This window comes from Vidua chalybeata, chromosome 5 (assembly GCF_026979565.1).
Source record: "Vidua chalybeata isolate OUT-0048 chromosome 5, bVidCha1 merged haplotype, whole genome shotgun sequence".
Taxonomy (NCBI): Eukaryota; Metazoa; Chordata; class Aves; order Passeriformes; family Viduidae; genus Vidua; species Vidua chalybeata.
In genome coordinates, this window is record NC_071534.1 from 220,384 (window position 1) to 239,225 (window position 18,842).

The 18,842-nt window shown below is 40.0% G+C and overlaps 1 protein-coding gene across 7 annotated transcripts in view; it reads left to right on the plus strand.

Annotated features, from left to right (window-relative positions):
- CALD1 (caldesmon 1) overlaps window positions 1-18,842 on the plus strand; it is a 227,403-nt gene that overhangs the window by 82,579 nt on the left and 125,982 nt on the right. For 6 of the 7 annotated variants that reach the window (XM_053943511.1, XM_053943505.1, XM_053943506.1 and 3 more), the window contains exon 2: window positions 9,479-9,563. The exons of the other annotated variant lie outside the window; for it this stretch is intronic. The gene's annotated coding sequence lies outside the window, so the exon portion shown is untranslated. The remainder of the gene's footprint in view (window positions 1-9,478; window positions 9,564-18,842) is intronic. 7 annotated transcript variants of the gene reach the window in all.

Below are 18,842 nucleotides of genomic sequence, written 5' to 3' on the forward strand. Positions count from 1 at the left end.
AGAGATGGAGCCACAGTTATAACCCTGGAATAGTTATAATGGTTACAACCCTTTCATGGCCCTGGAATGTGAAAATGTTCTATTGCCTCTTGGGAGTTTCTTGCTGTACAAAGTGAATTCAGCTAAGCAAGTACTCATTTTTCAAGAGAGACCTATTATTACAGTGCAGGAAGTTCTCACTTGTGGAGAGTCAGCATGAAAATCAGCAGTCAGTCTGTGTTGTCTTAAAAGCAGAGAAGAAAGAAAAACTGTCATTGTACCTTTAGGATGGAAATTTTAAGGGATAGCTCAGTGTACAAGTAGAGAATGCAACTGTGTAGTAAACGGAGGTATAATTATCTATTGAAATTGTGCTTTCCTTCTCTTTGAACTGTTAGCATTTATACATAAATAAAAGTTCCACTGGTTTTGAGGTAAGGCAGTTCAATATTGACACTTTATTGGTCATTTGGGGAAAGTTGTCTGGTGCTGTGGTGGGTGTGCAACGTAATGAAGAGTTTTGTTGGGACCCTCGGCAAATATCCTCAGAAATTTGTGAATCAGAAGCTGAAGATGATCCCTCCCTCTCAAGTGTATTATTAGTTTGCTGATTGGAAGAAAAAAAGGTCGCTTATAAGTAAGAATAATCTCATGTTCAAATGTGGAGCCCTTTTACATTTGGTGAAGTGTCATTAATAATTAATCACGTATGAAAACACTTCATCTGAAACGTCTCCAAGATCTTTTCAAAGGTGAGTTTTGTGCCAAAGCTCATTGTAAGTGTCACTTGGATTACCAAGACTGAAGCACAGTGAGCATGAAGATTTAGTTTTAATTTACATTTGAAAATGGGAGAAGGAAAATTAGAAACCTGATTAATGACTAGTGAGCTAGTTACCTGACAAGATTTTGGGGTCTTTTCCTGTCAGCTGGAAAACAACACTAACATATCCAGCTGCTGCATACAGAAAGGATACAGAGACATTTACAAATATCAGAGATGCTGACTTTGTACTTTTTGATGCCTTTTTCATTTTTATGAGAGAAGTTGACCAGAAACAGCTCCATAGTGCATAACCCTTTATTGTTTAGGGGTTTGTAAGTTCCATTTTATTTTTCATAGTGTAATTTTTTAAATCTTGTAGTTTAAAATGAAACAAAACCTCACTTTTATGATGTGCAAGCATATATATTTTACATTTATTTTCATAACTTCCAATGGAAAGAAGACCTCCAAGGAGCTGTTGTCAGGTTAATAAAGCTGGAGTCTGAGGCTCCACAGAGCAGGGAAGTCCTTGAGCTTCATTCCATGACATGGATGGTTCTGGATGCTTCACAGAAACAAAGATGTCAGGGTGTAATTTAGCATCACTTGTTTTCAGTACCTATATCATGAAGAGCCTGATGGAAAGTCTTCAGTGAGTTTTGGATCAGATAATGAAACAGTTTGCCTATGAAACACCAGAGAATTCAGATTTAAGAATAGATTTTATTGGAGGCCAGGCTCTTTATATACGTATAAAAAGACTTTAAAAATATGGTTGGAATAAGTGTTTGTGATTCCTTTAAAATCAAGAAATGAAGCCATTCTAGTGATTTCTAAGAAAAGTGAAAGTTAGCATGTAAGAAACAGATGCTGTTTTTTTTGGCCCTGCTGAAACTGATGATGAAGCTTCTCTCCTATCCAGTTGTGGTCCTCAGATCTGGCAGACTCACTGGTTTTCTGGCTGTTGACTGTTCTTAGCAATAACCTCTGGCCAAAATACACCAGCTTGCTGGCTGTCCAGTGCCCTAGGCTAATTAATGTCTATGAATCCTGTGTGAATGTTTAGTACATAAATGCAGAGCATTTTCATCCCACACCTTGGTAGGCCTGATGCTTTGGATTGATTCCAGTTGAATGCTGTCCATCAGTGCAGCATAAAGTAATTCTAATAGAGAAGTATTTCAGACCTACTTACTTTGACTTGTCACTGTTGGCACGGGGAAGAACTCTGCACAGAAATTCGTGTAACTGCTGCATTCTTCTAGAGTAAAATGGACCATTTGAACAAAAAATCCTCATAAAAATCACCAGAATGAGTGTGCATGCATAACAGAAAACTCCCAACCAGTCTTGTTAAATCCATGTTTTACACTGTCAAAGTCATGGAATGCATAACAATAGTCTGGCTATAGGTCAAGGGCCTGTTTGTTCTTTCATATTTCGTCTAAGCTGGCAAGTGGACACGCTTTCTGTCAAAGAGAAGATGCCAAAGGAAAGGGCAGGGTTTTTTCCAAGTTATTTTTGAAAGGCCTTGATTCTTGGATGTCCGATTAGGATATTTTAGACCTGGCTGTCATTACCCTGGAAATCAAATGCTGCTGCAGCTTAATACAGGCAGCCAAAATCATTAAAAGCATTCAAAAAAAATTCATCTAAAGATATAGTTTTATTCAGCTGCACAAAACAGCAAGGCACTGATTGTAAGCTCAGCAGGGGTTTCATACATTGTCTTACATCAGTGTTTAACCAAAACTGTCTCCTTTAAAGAGCAAAAGAATGGGGTCTGCTGTGCTCTCCTCTCTATTCTCATGCACATCCACACACGTTTCTGTAGCAGAAGTTTGTTTCTGTGCTTGGGGCTCCTTCTCTCTTATGTATACATAAAATTGAATTCTGAGCTGAATTCTGTGGGAGCCTGAGCTGCAGGATCCAAGTTGGGCTGTGTGCTTTCCCTGTCTCCCAGAGGTGAGGAGTAGCTCCACTGGGTGGAAGCACCTTCTTGGGTGTGAATTTCTTCAGCCCTGTCAAGCCCCTGAAGGGAGAAGGTCTGCCTGATGCCTGGCACATGGATCACTGGGTGACATCCTTGTGTTCAAAGGAGGACACTTTCAATAGCTCATCTGCTTCTTCTGTTTTATCCTGTTCCTCAAATGTCCGCCTGGGGTTATTCATGGCTTGTTACAGATCTGACAGCACAGTTCTGTCCTGCATTTTCCAAGGTGATTCTTCAAATACATTGTTACAAAGACTTGTTTTAAACTTGGTTTTCCTGCAATGTTTTGCTTTCTTTGCTAATGGCATAAAAACCACGAAACTGAACAGCTCTAATCAGAATTATTTCTCGGGCAACTATGAAAGCAGCAGTTTGAGATATTATATCAAACTCTTTTAGTCCCAAAGCAAGTGTTGTTACAGTGAATACCTTGGCATTTCTAACATTTCCTGTACAAAGATTGCCTGTTTATATGGTATTGGACTCCAACAGATCATCTCTTCCAGACTCAGGTTCTCTACCTGCAGAAAAGAGATGATGATTCTGAACTACTTTCAACCCTGTGTTAGCTGCAAGGTGTCAAGTGGCTTTCTTGGTGTTTATTTGTAAAGAAATCTTTAAAAGATACCTTTCTGTAGTGTAAAATGGCTTTATGATCAAGCTGCCAGGCATTGCTTTTTCTGCGTCTATCTCAAAGTTCTTTACAGAGGAGTTTAGCATCATTTTCCTTTTTGTCACTCTGACAAAATGAAGCACAAAAAAAAGAAAAATTATTCCTGTGACAGCACCAAACTGGAGGTGATGCCAGCCAAGTGCTTTGACCACTGTGTCATGCTGTACTTTGAAGGGCACTAATCTCCCAGTCCAAATAACAACAAACATGTTCCCAAAACCATTGAAATATTCATTCCTCATGGAGATAGATGGGATATGAAAACAGGAAATATACTTTTTACAACAGCTGACAGTATCTTGGAGCTGTAGCAAATGACAAATCTTTTGAAAAATCCAGCAAAGGGTAGAATTAGGTTAATTTCTTAAGAGAGATTCAAAAAACAGCATAACTTGTCTGTCACCTGACATATTAGCATGCACAGGTGAGCCCGATAACTATGTTGTTTTAACCCATACTCAACATTCCTATCTGTAAATCTGCTCAAAGGGCCCCATATCGACATCTTGTGTGGTACTATCATTAAATCTTTTTTTGCTACTGCCTGGAATTTCATTATGAACAATCACTGATGTAACACTAAACCTATGGAATCTTAAACACATTTCAAAATCTGTGGAATAAAGTGGACTCCTAGCAAATCAAAAAGATGCAGTATTTTTTGTTGGTATTGTGTTTTTTCAAGTGGTTCATTCCAACATTTTCCCAAACATATTTCAACTAAAATGTTTCGAAAGAAACTTTCTTCAGTTTTAGTGTTTGGGTTAGGGTTTTGTTGATTAATGTTGTTTCTGTTTTCTTCTCTCCCATGTTTCTGACACACAGTTGTTTGGTTGTTTCCTGCTTTATCTTGGGTCTTATCTCTAAATGTGTCGCTTTGACAGCTCTGTGGCTGTGTTGTGCCTTCATATTGCCACACAACCTTCAGTCCCATCCAACTCTCAGCCTGTCACGAAGCTGTGCTGGGTGCATGCTGTCAACACAGCATTTGTCAAAATTCAGTATTTGAGGTTTGGTACATTTTCCACCTATAGAACTCTAATTGTTCTTCTGATGCCTGTCAGAAAACCTTCATTTCAAAATATTTTTTTTTAAAAAGGGTCAATTTCAGCCTCATAGCAAAGTCTCAAATCCAGGCTTGTGTTTTATTGTTGTGTCCATACACATTGAAACTGGAGAGAACTAAGTTAAGAAAATGAGTGGTGAAGTAAAAATGATGTGGGTTATGACACAGGCTACCAATAGTTTCAAGGGAGCACTCAGTAGGTCTGGTGGTGTGTACCAAGGCTGGAGTTAATAACCTCAGGCACTGGAGTGTGAGTGAGTGCTCAGCATGCTGTGACCGGCTACCAGAGATCCTTCAGAGCAGTTGATGCTTTAAATTCTACTTTTCTTTGTGACAAACTTGTCAAAAGAGTTTTGAAGGTCTAAGGAAAAAAAGCAAAAAAACAAGACCTCTGTCCCACAAACCCCTGTCTCTTCAGAGTTTTCTCTGAGCTATAAATTCACTGCTGATATTGGCTGAGGAAATGGCTGTCTGCCCAATATAGTTGTCCCACAAAAATGTACAGAATCTCTTTCAGTCTCCTGTAAAGAAAAATATGAAGCAAAAATGTTGGGGGGAAAAAATAAGTAAAACAGGGTATGACCTTCTTTGGAGTATATATATGGAGGAATTAAAGGATCCTCAAAAAGTCTTTTTTTTTTTTTTTTTTTTTTTGTCCTGAAATGCCAATGTTTATGTTGATGATTGATTCCAGAATTGATTAGAGGCAGAAGGATAGACAGGTGAGTGGTGGAAGTATTAACCAAAAATGTCTAAACCAAGATTTTAAAAGAGGGTTCTGTCTGCACATGAAACATTCACATGTATGTTGTGTTTTTGGATGCTGACAAAGAAACAACATAGCCTGCCTTATGTTGTTTAAACAACATAACCTTTTCCTTGTTACCTAATGGAATATCATATGCTGGGTTGTCATGAAATTGTTGTTAACACAAATTGTCAGAAATTCAGCTTCGTGTTTGAGTCATGAAAGGGACTGAAGCTGTACTTTGAGCAAGGCTTGTGCCTAACTCTAGTGAACGGTACTGTGCAGTAGTGAAAACTACTGTGAAAAAACAATTGCTGCCCTGGGTCAAGTAACAGACAAAACTGCTTTAGGTCTTTTTAAAGTGCTGTTAGAGGAGAAACTCAGGGACTTATTCTTGTAGGTAAAATGAAAGCGTAAAAGAAGTTATCTTGCTAAAATACCCAGAATTTTTTTTTTTTTTAACTATGTCCCATGAAACTTTAAGGGAGACTTTCAAGAGCATGAGAAGTCTATAAGCTGTGACCTGTGACTCCTTTCTGTCACATTTCAGTCCTCATCCTGGTCAGCGGGAAGAGTTGGGAATTTGAATCTGAGGATGACCCTACAGAGAATTTCAAATGTGCTTCTGTAAATGTGTGGGTTGCTTGCTGTAAGGACACCAAAGAGGTGCTGCTTTCTGTCAGGAGTGATGGCTTTCATGTTGTCTCTACAGGTGATTGTAAATGGAAGATGTTTCTGGCTGCGCTGAAAGATTTTCTTTTGCCATTTGCCTCCTTTAAAGTGTCTGCAGCCCAGATCTGCTTGGGTTGTAATGTCTTCTGATCCTAGGGGCTGAATAAAACCAGGCCAAGTAATTCCTGGGAACTTCTGCAACCAGAATTGCTAGGAAGCAGGGGAATTCAGCACATCCAATGCTTTCCTCTGACTCAGTGCCATACTTGGTGCCAATGGGTGTTTTGGCTGCTTTTTGTGCCTCCTGCTTTACTATCCCTGAGCCAGGGCTCAAAAGAAGTTCAGAAATCCAGTTTTGGTTTCTTTAAGTTTTTAAATGTTTGTGCCATAACGGGGAGAGTTGTCCTCAGCACTCTGGTCAAACAAAACTTCACAGGCTTTGACATTTCCAGGGTGTTGCAATGAAAGAAGGCACTTTGTTTCTTTGTTTAGGTTATGGAAAGGAGGATCAAACTTTTTCCAGTAGATTGGAAATAGGTAGCCCTCAGTGCTGTTGGTTTTGCTTGCTAACGCAGGTTTTACCATCTAAGTGTTCCCATACTTAATCCCATGGGCCATGAGGATTGCCCTCTCTGAGAAACATTTCTGGAAATGATCATTTCCCCTTGCTACAGAGAATAGAATTTCACATTGGAAAAGAACAATGGAAAAACATAATTTAGTTTGCTTATAAAATATTCAGTGGTCTACTGCTCTGTTTAGAAGTAGCTATCTCTAGTTATAAAGTTATGAAAGAAAGACAGTACTGACCCCCTGAAGAGGAAGTTTTTATTTCCACAACTGTTTGGGTTTGGTACTCAAACTTCAGTTTCTCCCACCTGGTAATTAGTTGATCAGTATGTAAGTAAATATGGGGAATGAGATGATCTATAAGAGGTTGAAGAAATAATGAGGTAAATAATAAGGTAAATTAATTTGTGTTGCACTGAGTACTCCTTCTAAGAACGAAGTGCAAGATAATTGTCTCAGCTTTACTTTGTGTGTGTCACCCAGAGATTTCTTGAGTATGAACCAAATAAATTAATTTTACAGAAGCTTTTTAGTTATTGGTGCCCCTTGACTTTGATATTTTGCCAGCTATATGGTATGAAACATGATAAAAGTATATCAGCAAATGGATTAAAAAAATCCTCTGGCTCAGTGTTGTCAGTGCTTGCTCGTTCATGGTATTTCACTTGATAGATCATAGAATCATAGAGTGGTGTGAGTTGGAAAAGGTCTGAAGTATATTTGTGAGTTTTGTTTCAATAAGGAATTCTTGAAGATATTTGGCAAAATGGAATTACTTTTCTAAAAGTTTTTTTATAGTACTGTGCTTAGGACTACAGAGTAAAAACAGCCCAGGAAAGAAAAACATGTCCTTGGTCAGGAATGTGTGTGTGTGTGTGTTTTGGCTCTGCCTCAACAAACGTGAGCCTAACTTAAAGAAGGTGAGTAATCTTGTTTGGTTGGTGAGGAGAACACTTAAGTACGCTGTGAATGAGAGCGCTCAGGAACGACTTGGTGTTAAGATATCACAGGAAACAAGGCTAAGTGAAAGCCTTAGAAAGAAAACAAGATGTTCTTCTGATTAACACTGATGTCCACTTCAGGGCTTTATCTGCAAAACATCTCAGCAGTCAGGAAGTTACATGACTTAAAGGTGTTTCACTGTACTGTGTTGTACCTTTGAATTTATATTTTCTTCTTCGATGTAAATGATGGGGCATTTTTTCCTCACAGCTACAGTAAATTAAGCAGAGCTTCTGCTTGAAAGACCTGGATCACTTCATGTAGCTACATGAATCCTGAAGGGCACGTCAGTCCTTGGATTTTTTTAGTGATTGGAGTAGTTTGGCATTTTATTGATGGAAGGATAGATCTGGATTTTATCTGGGTTAAAATGTGCAACTGCAATTGACTTTAATGGGAGTTTTATTAAGGCTGAGATAGTCCTGTAACCTGGATTTATGCATTGCACAAAGAGAACCTGCATTCCTTTCACCAGGTCTGCTGGATTTGGGAAACCCTGCATTCGTCAGTATTTACTGTGATCCAGCCTTGGGAAGGTTTAGAATGGAGTTTCCTGGAGGAACTGCCATCTTAGCTGGTCACAGCTGTGATTTTCAGTCTTGGCAGCTCTTGGGGCAGCAAAGGTGTTTGTTGCTTTTGTGAAACAATAGGGTACCATTTGTGTTTAGCCATGGTGGAGCACAGTGCTGCATCTGTGGGGGAGACTTTGACTCCCTCTTAACTTCATCACACATTACCTTCAAAAACCCCCTATGACAAGCAGTATAAAATTGAAACAAACACCTCAAAATTCTGTAAGATAAGCAAATCCTGCCCCTGACACTGCTGCTTATACACTTAGGAGAAATCCTGTAAAATTGCACTGCCACTTGCAAAAGCATGATGTATTTTTTTTCAGGGCTTAGTCAAATCTCTTGCTTAAGACAGTGAGTCTAATGAATACTCTTAAGCCCACCTGCTGATTGTGTTGATTAGGTGAGAAGGTAAACTCATTTGTCTAATTAAATGCTGATTGTGAAGCAAGCTTATTTTTGGTCTCTTTCTTTGCCTGGTTTAACAGATAAAAGAAAATTTCTCTGCACCTTGTAATTCCAGCCTTTTGCCTTCTGAGTATATGAACATTTGAAAGTTTTGTCTTTTTTACTGTCTCTGTACATGGAAGTGGATGGGAGCCACCAGAGCCTCTGAGCAGCTTTCCCAGCCAGCTGAGGTTACTCCAAATTGGAGATCTGAGTCTATTCTCCCAAGAACTCCCTCCAGTTCTCCCCCGAGGCATATTCAGAGGCAATTTTTTTCTCACCACATGCTAAGGACTTCAGCTATTGCTTGAAGGTGGCTGTTCTAACACTGTTGCAGTCAAAGTACATGTACAGGCATACAAACAGCCTGTCACTAAAACCAATGTAAATGCAATCCAACAGCTATGCACAAATAGCCAGAAGTTTTTGCATCTTTGACTGGAGGCAGCCAGCAATCAAGAAACTGTGCTGGTCTACAGCCAAAAGAAATAGGGGATTCCCTCAGTTGTGGGTTTTTTTTTTTTTTTTTTTTTTTTTTCCCCTCCTCTGAAGTGATTAATGAGGGCATAATCAGGTTTGGCTCCATATTAATCGGTGCAGTTTGGATATTAAAATTGGCAGTTCTGTTGCTGATGCTTCCCAGGATTTTCTCAGGATTGCATTACTCTGTGGTTGGGTTACAGCCATGGCAGCAGGAGCAGGTGAATGGAGCAGTTTTCCTTGCAAGTGGAAGCCACTCTTTTCCCCGAATGGGAGTTCAGATGCACAGAGTGGTCTGTCTTGTCTTGTTTGGGAGTTTCTTCCTCACAGAGGAGTCACTGGAAAAAGAAAAGGAGCAGCAAATCAGTTTAGTCAGTGGTGCAATTGTATCTAGCAACTGCAGCAAGGATCAAGATCTGTTTTGCTTTCTAGATCATCCTAACTGTAAAGATTTTTTTCTGCCTTTGGTGCCCTCTTCAACCCCCCACGTAAACTCTTCTATCTTTCCAGTGCCTGTGATAACCATTGGCTTACTCAAAGAATCCCTTGGGAGCTGAAGAGGCAGCATCTTCCAGGCTCAGGGGCATCATATCTGGTGAGGTATATGCTTGTTATGCCTTTTTTTTTTTTTCCCTGGAGCTATATTTTGTTCAGTTGAAACAAGTTCTATCACGAGATGCACTTCAGTGTTAGCCTAGTTTCCTTTGAAACCCAAAGTCTGGTATGGGAAAAGGTTGTTTTTGGTTAGTGATCAGCCTGATTTGGAAGACAATTTGTGGTAGTCCTTGATCAAACTGCCAGAAATTATTGTATATTTGGGAATTTTCCACCTAAATTCTTCCTTTTTTTTAGTGTTTTTCATGCTAAGGATTATAGGTAAGTATGTGCATGGTAATTTAACTCTCTGAAACATTGAGAAATTGTTCCATATTGTGGCTGCATATTAATCTCCTGGTTCTTGGAAATTACCTGAATGGCAAGGAGGTGATTTTTCCCTTGGGAAGGTTGAACTCTTGTGTCTTTGTCATTAACCCTACATGTGGTCATCTTTGCACACACAGGGTACAGACTGAGGTAATGAGGTCAGCCCAACAGCCACACTAGGCTTTCTCTTGGTGAAAGGCTATGAATATGGAGACCATTATGTGTCATTAAGATAATAATGTTGCTGAATATGTCAGCAAAGTCAATGACTCTGTTCCCCAGGTGTTCTGGTTTTACTTTGATAGGGACATGTAACAAAATTCTGCTTGCCAGGTGGGAGAAAATTTGCCTTTCAAAAGATTGTTGCTTCAGCCCTTGATAGGAGTCCTGTTAAGCAATGATGGTAATAATAATAAATGTTCCCAGGCTGCACTTGTTTTATAATTGCTGTTTAGCCCAAATTGCTCTGAGTGAGGACACTCCATCATTCTACACAGGTGGAGGTTATGATGTCATGTGTAGCAAATTCACTGATTCAAAAGGATGGAACATTTACATAAAATAGTAACACAATGCAGAGTTTCAGTAGTGGAAACTAAGGAAAACAGAAAGGATTCAAAATTCAAGTGAAGCAGCCAACCTTGATGAGGAGGTAAGGAAAGGGCTTGCCTTGAAGGGTTTCTCTGTTTGTTCAGCATCACTCTGGAGAGACTGTCACTACCAGGGGCTGTTGTTTGCATGATCTGATCTTGACTTGTCCTGTAAGGGCAAGGTTTGTAAGCATCCCAAGGAATTATGGCCACACCCGTGGTAGAGCTGACAGCTCTTGTGTCTGCACACACTTCTAGAGAGTTTCTGCCTCTGAGTTCTCTTTCCTCAGTACCTTTTTTCTTGTTTCTGATGTTCACAGGCAGGTTCAAGTGGCCAAGCAGAGCAAAGTCCTGAGCACAGAGTTCGTGTGGTCAGCTGTACCCTGCCTGCTCTTCTGGTCCCTGGCTATCACAGATTGTGTCAGGAGATGGGGAAAAGAAGAGGCAGTGTGAGCTGGGCTGAAGCCAGCAGGATAGAAACCTAAAAGTGAATTTGTTGGTCAATAGTGGTTCCCAAACACATTTTTTTTTATTTGCACATGGATCTATAAAGGCTCCAGTTTCAGTCCTTGGGAATAATTAAACCTTAAGCAGTGATAAACAATTGCAATATTCAACTAGTGAGCTACCCTGACAAAGGCATGTCAAAGTAAATTTTTTTTTTTTTTTTTTTTTTTTTTTTTTTTTTTTTTTTTTTTGAGGCTGCTAACTGTGCTGACAGAGAGTTGGTTAATTCTTGAAGGATAGTGTTTTGGGCAAATTCCCAGCCTCCAAATGCCTGCAGGCGGATTTGTCCATATTTGTGGTATATTTGAGGTCTAGTGTTCCTCCTGTGGGCCATATATTTTAAGAGGGAATTTTAATGGAAGGAAACATTGCTGCAGAGCAACAGCTTTCTCTGAAACACTTTCCAAAAAAATGTTAAGGCCAAAGGTCTTGTTTTTTCGGGGCAAAAGATGTGAATCCTCTAATATTTACACAGTTATAAATAGCGATGGGCAAGGCTCTAAGGATGGATTCCTGGAAGATTGTATCAGGGATAGTTATTCCCCAAACTAAGCAAAGGCAGTGGTTGTCTTTTAATTGTTCCATCTTCTTTGGCACAGAGAACACTGTTATTAAACAGATAGCAAATAATTATAATAAATTTGAGGTTTTCACTCCTCTCTTATTTCTTTCCAGTCCCAACAGGAACTAAAATGGATCTTATTTCCAGTAAGAGATGGCAGTTTAGTGCTGGGGGGAATGTTCATGCTAAATGTTTTGCTTCTCCAGCTGTGGCATCAGTGAGGTGGCAGGAGAAAGTGGAACCCCATGGGGAAGGAACTTACCTGGGGTGCAAGAGGTGCTGCTCTTGACCAGCTGGGCTTGGACAGGGAACTGCATTTGAGTTATGCACTCCTCTCTTCCCCCATCTGTAAATAGGAGGGAAGATTTTAACTTTCCTTAGAGAGAAGCTGCTGGAAAATGTTGTTACTTTCCACTGAAAGTTAAATCTGCTTGGTGTCATTGCTAATAAATAGGTGACTGTTATCTAATTCCACTAACAGGTTAGTTTGCCTCCCACAGTGAAATTCAGTCTCTCACAGTGTAGGTGTTGTAAAGTTCAGCATGCAATTTATGCATCACCAAGGAGTTAACATGAAGCCCAAACGAGACACAAGCCTTGCTAAGGAGCCTGAAGGCCAGAGCCTCCAGAAGTGCTGTGACACTTCCAAACAGAAGCACAGCATCTGAGGTGTCTTTACAGACTCATGAGTCTGCTGGACCACTGGACAGTCCTGGTCTGTGTCAGGCACCTGCATCATCCATAGGCATCCCCAGGAAAATAATGCTTAGCTGAGAAAGTCTAAAAAATAAGAAAATGTAGAGCATAATTTCTTGGAAAAGGATTGTAGTTTCTCATTTGGTTTCTAGTTTTCTGTATCAAGAGTAAATGTACAGTAATTGAACTGACTGGAAAATGTTTGGTAGTAAATACTAAATAATAAATGTTTGGAAGTAGCTGTGACCTCAAATACAAAATATTTTTCAGACACTGATGTGCTTTTGTGTAGATGTGTTTTGTTGCTAGTACGTACCAGAGAAGAAAACGTAAAACTGACTTCTGATAGCTATTAGGCATCATTTCAAAATCTTGCAGTTGAGCATTTATTTCTACTGATGTAAGACAGGTATTTAACTCTGTAAAAAGTTGTAGTTGGACACTGTAGGATACTTGAAACTTTTTGAGAACCGAAGCAATTTCCCACTGTAACCAGTTGTATGCTATTTGTACCCCAAAAAATTAAAATTAATTCCCAGTCCTCAAAAAAAGGAAAAAAGATCCAGGGATTAAATGACAGAATTGCTGCTTTTTTTGGTGGCTGTTGGTACTATCATATATGCTAAAGCATTCCAACCAAGGGCATGTGGCTGCAATGGAATTTGATGTACAATCAGTTTTAGGGAACAGCCTGTGCCTTGTTAATATAATCCATAAAAGGCTTTCAAACTTCCTGAAACCAGTCCCTTCTGTTTCCAAGTCTGCATATGATCTCATAGGAAATGATCTGGGAGAGGCCAGCTAACCCCTTTGCATAATCAAGGTAGCATTGTTCTTTTAATGCCTAAAGTGAGTTACTTCACTGATATAAACTCAATAATCCCCTTCTCTTCTGTTAACAAATCTCTATTATTGGGCTTTGCAATGATTTTGGTGGCATTACAAAAGAGAGTAAGTGGGAAGACTGAAGTGTGATTTGAAGACTGACCGCAATAATGTCCTTCATTTAGTTTGTTACCCTTTGTCTTAGCTGTTTCAAAAATCCTAAACCACTTGCTGCCCAGTGAAATTTGGAAGACTGAAATGCAAATACATAACGCAAGAGGGCAAGGTTTATTTTGCAGAGGGCTTAGAGGAAGATAAGCAGCCTGCACCTTGCCAAGTTTCATAAAGGGCAGTAGTAGCAAAACAGAGAGGAAGATATCTGCCCCTTATATAGGTTTGATGTTGTAAAACCTCTCATGTGTACATTAGCAGTAGAAAAAGTGAAGAAAGTGAAAGAAAAAGAAGTCTTGTATTGGAGCCCTTGAAAACCTTGCTCTTTACACAAACCCAGAGTGCCTCATGCACTTCATGTTCTTTTATATCCTTGGGATACCCAGGATTTCCTCAATATATTTAGCCCAAGAAGGGAAACACTCCAATGAGCTGCTGTCCCTGAAATCCTTGTAGGGCAGCGAGCCTGAACCTTCCCTGGCAGGGCAGGGAGAACAAAAGGCTCTGGGATGTGCACAAGTACAATTATGGTCTAGTTCATGTCAGTAGGCTGAACTAACTGCCTAATTAACTGGCTGAAGTTAGAGTAAGCCTAAGCAGAAGGCTCTGTGGCACTCTGCTCGCTGCAGAGTTGTTGAATTTGGCACTCTGCTCTGGGCTCCAGTCAAACATTTTCTTAACCATATTAGGATATGTGGAAATTGGCCAGCCAGCAGCAGGCCTTCGATGGACTTACTGCTTGTGCTCATACTTTATAGAGTAGGCAGCCACTGCTTTTCTTTAAAACTAGCAGGTTTGATAGAATACCACAAATAGAACCCTTGAAAAATTGTCATTGAAGTACAGAAGGGAAAATAAGAGCATTTCCCAAGACAAAATACATTGTTATAACAAGGTTTGCTGTTCCCCTGTTCTTTCCATCTATAGATATTGATCATCCTCTAAATTGGATCCCAGTAGTTATGTACTGTGCTGTTATTCAGGTGAAAAAACAGGGAAGTGAGCCTGACTGGCTACGGCATGAGCATTCCCATTCCCTTTGCTGGCATATCCAAGGCTGGGGAAGGCAAAACACTGCACTGGTGACTCTCAGGGTTTGCAGAGTTCGGTTTATGGAGCCAAACTCCCTGGGGGTAGTGCAAGAGCAATGGGCCTGACCTATCTGTGTTGCTTCAGAGGTAAGAATGTCTAAAACTTCCCCAGTAAGGGATAGAATATTCTGCTGGAGAAATTCCAAAATAGAAAGTCTTCAGTATTTAACTGACAACCTTTAGGTTCTTAAGGGCTGGGAATTTGGCAAGCAGAAGTGTTGGTTAAGCATATTATCAGGTCCACCCTATACTCCTAGATTTTGCTATAAAAATTACTTTTTTGGATCAGTAGATGTTTTCATAATTTTTAATTTACCACTGCTCCCTGTGGCTGTAAGCTTTTGTTTCACTAAAATGGTTCTCTGTCCTTCCTAATGTTGTTCTAACACTTGCAGACAGTTGTCACATCCCCTACTTAAAACTTATTTGATGTATCCATAGATCTTTTAATCTCTTTGTAAGTCAGTTCTTCTCTGCTTGCTTAACACTTTTATGGCTCTCTTTTGATCGTCCTCTGGGTTATTGTTGTCACTGAGGAAATGAGTTCTCCAGAGCTGAATGAATTATTCCAGGTGTGATCATCACAGAGCTGTGTTAGGGATATCACCTTTCTGCCTTGTGTGTTTCATTTAGTGTTGCATGGACCCTTTCTGCTACCACATCAACCATTATTCGATGCCTACTGCAAAAAAAAAAAAAAAAAAAAAAAAAGAGGCCACATTTAAGCTTTTCAATTAGAAATTTTGATAACCTTTCTCAAAGATGTAAAAATGGCTGAATCCATGCCTGTGGCTTGTAGCTCAAGGCTGCCAGAAGGGCTGGAATCATCACATCACTTCTGACCTTTCACCTTTTTAGTTGATGGTCTGTATGATCTTATTCAGGTCTTTTGACGACTTGACCCTCGTGTCTGTGCTAGTGGATAATAACACTGTAGCAGCCGCATTTGGTAATGCTGTGAGGGTTGGTTCAATTTTGTGCATGATCTGGAACATATAAAGAAGTGGCAATGTAAAATATTTGGGCAAATGGCTGCAAAAAACCACATTACATGACCTGTAAGCTTATGCTGTCCAGGCTTGTGGAAACTGAGGAGGGCCATCAATAAAAATCCTGTTTCTGTAAAATGATTTATTTGCTAAAAGAAGAGGGGAACTAAATCAAATGAAAATGATGAACTTTATATTGAGTGTAACCTCTGCAAAGTTTGCTAGAGACCTACTGAAAATATGGTTTTAACATGTCCAAGTTTCCTTTGTTGTTTTACCCAGCTGTTAATTTTTAGATTGTGAGACCAGCACAAGCAAGAATACATTTGTTTGACAGTCTTGGAAGAGGAAGCAAGCTTGTCTTTTATTTAGGCATGTTTATATCAGCACAAAATGAACGCAATATCATAAAATTGTAGCAGAGCTAGGAGTGGGGCATGGAGAAAATAAAATATTATTTTTACATTTTTTTCTGAACTCATGTAAATTAAGGCACATCACAAATTGTTCTTCTGAATCTAGGTTGGTAAATCTCCCACTGGCACAGCATATGGATTTACCAGGTTAAAAACCCTGAACCTGCATTCAGTTGATGTCAATTTGTGAGGACCATGAATTATATATACCTAGTGAGGGGGTCTGAGAATTGTAACATAGCTGAAATCCAGGCTCATTCGTGGGCAGTCTTCTTAACCAGGCCCAGTCCTACCTCTGTGAGCTGAGAAATTTGCAGTGATGGTCCCTGAGGTTTACAAAGCCATGCACCATTGACAGTTTTAGTAAGCTAAGTTTCTATTTGGAAGTGAATACTCTGAACTGGCTGAGGATAAGCAGTAAGAAAAAGAAATCTTTCTTAGTGATAGTTCAATTTTCCACTGCATTGTAGAATTTGGTGTTTGGAAGGTTACAAAACCACTTCTGTGAAAGTTACTGCCCAGGTGAAGGCTTCTCTGAAGCCATGGATGAGGACTGAAAGGTTAATGAAATATTTAAATGTTATAAGGAGGGTATGCAAAGGTGCACGAGCTCTTGGGGTAGGAGGGAAGGGATTTTGCATGACTTTTTCATGCCCATGTCATGCTAAAACAAAATAAATAGAAATGCAGCCTCAATATTGAATCCACTTAAGGGAAATGAAGAAGGAAACATTTCTGTAGGTTTCCATTTTAGATCCACTAAGGACTGCTGTAGGGCTGTAGTTCAATGCAGGAAGCTTTTCTATGGAATTTTGGCATTAGGTGGACTTCCCAAGAACAGCTACTGTCCAGAAGATATTCCAGCTAAAATCTTCTGAGAGCAGTTTGAAATGCTGGCACTATTTCATCTGAGGTCTGATCCAGCTTGAGCTAGGAGAGGAACAGAGGAGGCTCTGATTTGGATCTAAATGGCTCCTCTCTACGCTGTCCAACTTGCACATTAAATGTTCAAACAGAAGAACACCCCAACCAAGCAAGCCCCCACAAATTACCCCTTATAAAGGATATGAAAGAAAAAAGGTTGTACAGAGCTTGTATTTGACTAGACCAAGACATGTTTTGAACCACAGGCAGGAGCAGAGGACAGCATCTCCTCAGCAGCGAGAGGGGAGATTGTGGCAGGGGAACATGGCACAGGAACAGAGGTGACCCACACTGCACTCGTGGGAAGTACAGCCTGGTTTGGATGGCTTTGAGCAGCCTTAGCAGAAATTCTTTCTGCCACAGATAATTCACTTATTACTGAATTACTTAGCATCTGCATGTGGGCCTTTCCCAGAACTACCAGGACTGGGTTGAGCTCTGTGGGCAGATGCAGGAATATTCAGCAAGATATTTTGGGTTTTTTTGTACCTCAGTTTCCCCATTTGGAACAAGCTGACCTGAGAGAACCAGGTTAGGTTATGTTCTGTACTTGGTTATGCCAGAGGTGTATTTGGATGTCGGCAACACGTACAACTGATCAATGTTTAATTAAATGCAATTCCTGCCCAAGGGAGTCCTTCCAACTTACCCAAAAATAGGCCTGTGCAGAGAGGGAGCAGAAATATGGACTGCCTTGTCTAGAGGCCTTAGGTTCTCTTTAGGGGAGGGCTGGGTTTGGAGCCTGGTCTCCAGAAAAGGCTTCCAGTGGCTGACTTGCTAAATCCTGCTGTGGTCTAAATATTAATGGCACTGCTATAGGCAGAAGGGTTTTGATTTGAGCTAAGGAGGTCTCAGACCCTTGTGGGTGGTGGCTTTGAAGGCAAGGTGACTTTGCTGAAGGGTTCACCTCTATGACTATGACTGTGGCTGTGACAGCAAGAAGGATGGTGTGGCTGGGCTCACAGAGAATCCAAGCACGAGTCTGGATGAGCTGGCTATATCTTGGACCCAAACTTCAAAGCCTTCAGTGAAATTCTAAATAACCCAATAGGAGATTTTTGGGTTTGATTTGTTTTCTTAGGTGTGAGTCAGCAGCATGAAGCTGAGATCTGGCTGAGTTCTAGCTCTTGCCTCCTATTTTATGTGCCTAAAAGGCAGCTATTTTGAAGCACTGCTAAATTATTGTCACCTTTGTTGCCCTTGGGAAGAATAATGGTGTTGCTCTGGATGTCTTTTTTTTTCTATATGCCTCCTTCCATATGCCTGTGGCATGTAGCAGAGTGAGTTCAAGAGTTACTACTACATTTACTTGTGTTTTGAGGAGAAAAGTGTCCTCATTGCTATTTTTCCTTCCCGACTCCCCACTCCCTATCCTTTCTAGTTCAGAATGTTAATCACCTTGCCAAGAATTTGATTGAGTAGCTTGGATATAAAAAAAGATTGGTTTATGACTCTCAATAATATGGGTAGATGTGTACATGAAGTTAGAAGTGCATCTCATGCTCCAGACTGTAAGCTGAATGCTAATGGATACAGCAAAAGAATCCTGCTTTTAATTGCGTGATTTGATAGGTAAATTATGGATTTGTTTCATCTCCTTACAAATATCTTACAGACACTTTTGGAGATGGAATGCTGATGCTGGTAGAGTGGCAGCTGTAGCTGATGCCAACTCATGTTACGCTTGTGATCCAAACAAGAGTAACAAATCAGAGCTCTATAATAATAGGAAAAGGAATTTCATAAAGAAATTAAATGGGTGGGGAAATTCCAGTGAAAACAGTAGTGGTTAAAGGGAGAGTTTCAAGGCCAGGAAATAGGTACTCAGTGAAAGTCAAAGCTGGTATCTGTCTATTGTAATTCTTTAAATGTTCAGATTCAGATTATTTTACTTTAAGGAAAAAAGTGGTGGGTCGATTGTTATCTATGGTTAACAATGTCCATAGTCAAAGTGTCTTGGGTTCTGGTTTTGCTACATCTGTCCTCGATTTTTGATACCTTCTGGCTCTGAGGATTTGCTGTCTTGTGAGGAGCTGCAGCTTCCTGCTGCTCTTGTTGAACACACACAAGTAGCACTTAGGCTGAAACTGGCAGGTAGTATTAAAAAATATATTAAATAATATAGAAGATAGATGGAGAAAAAAAAAATGTGGGTGTCTAATCCAGTTCATTCTATTGG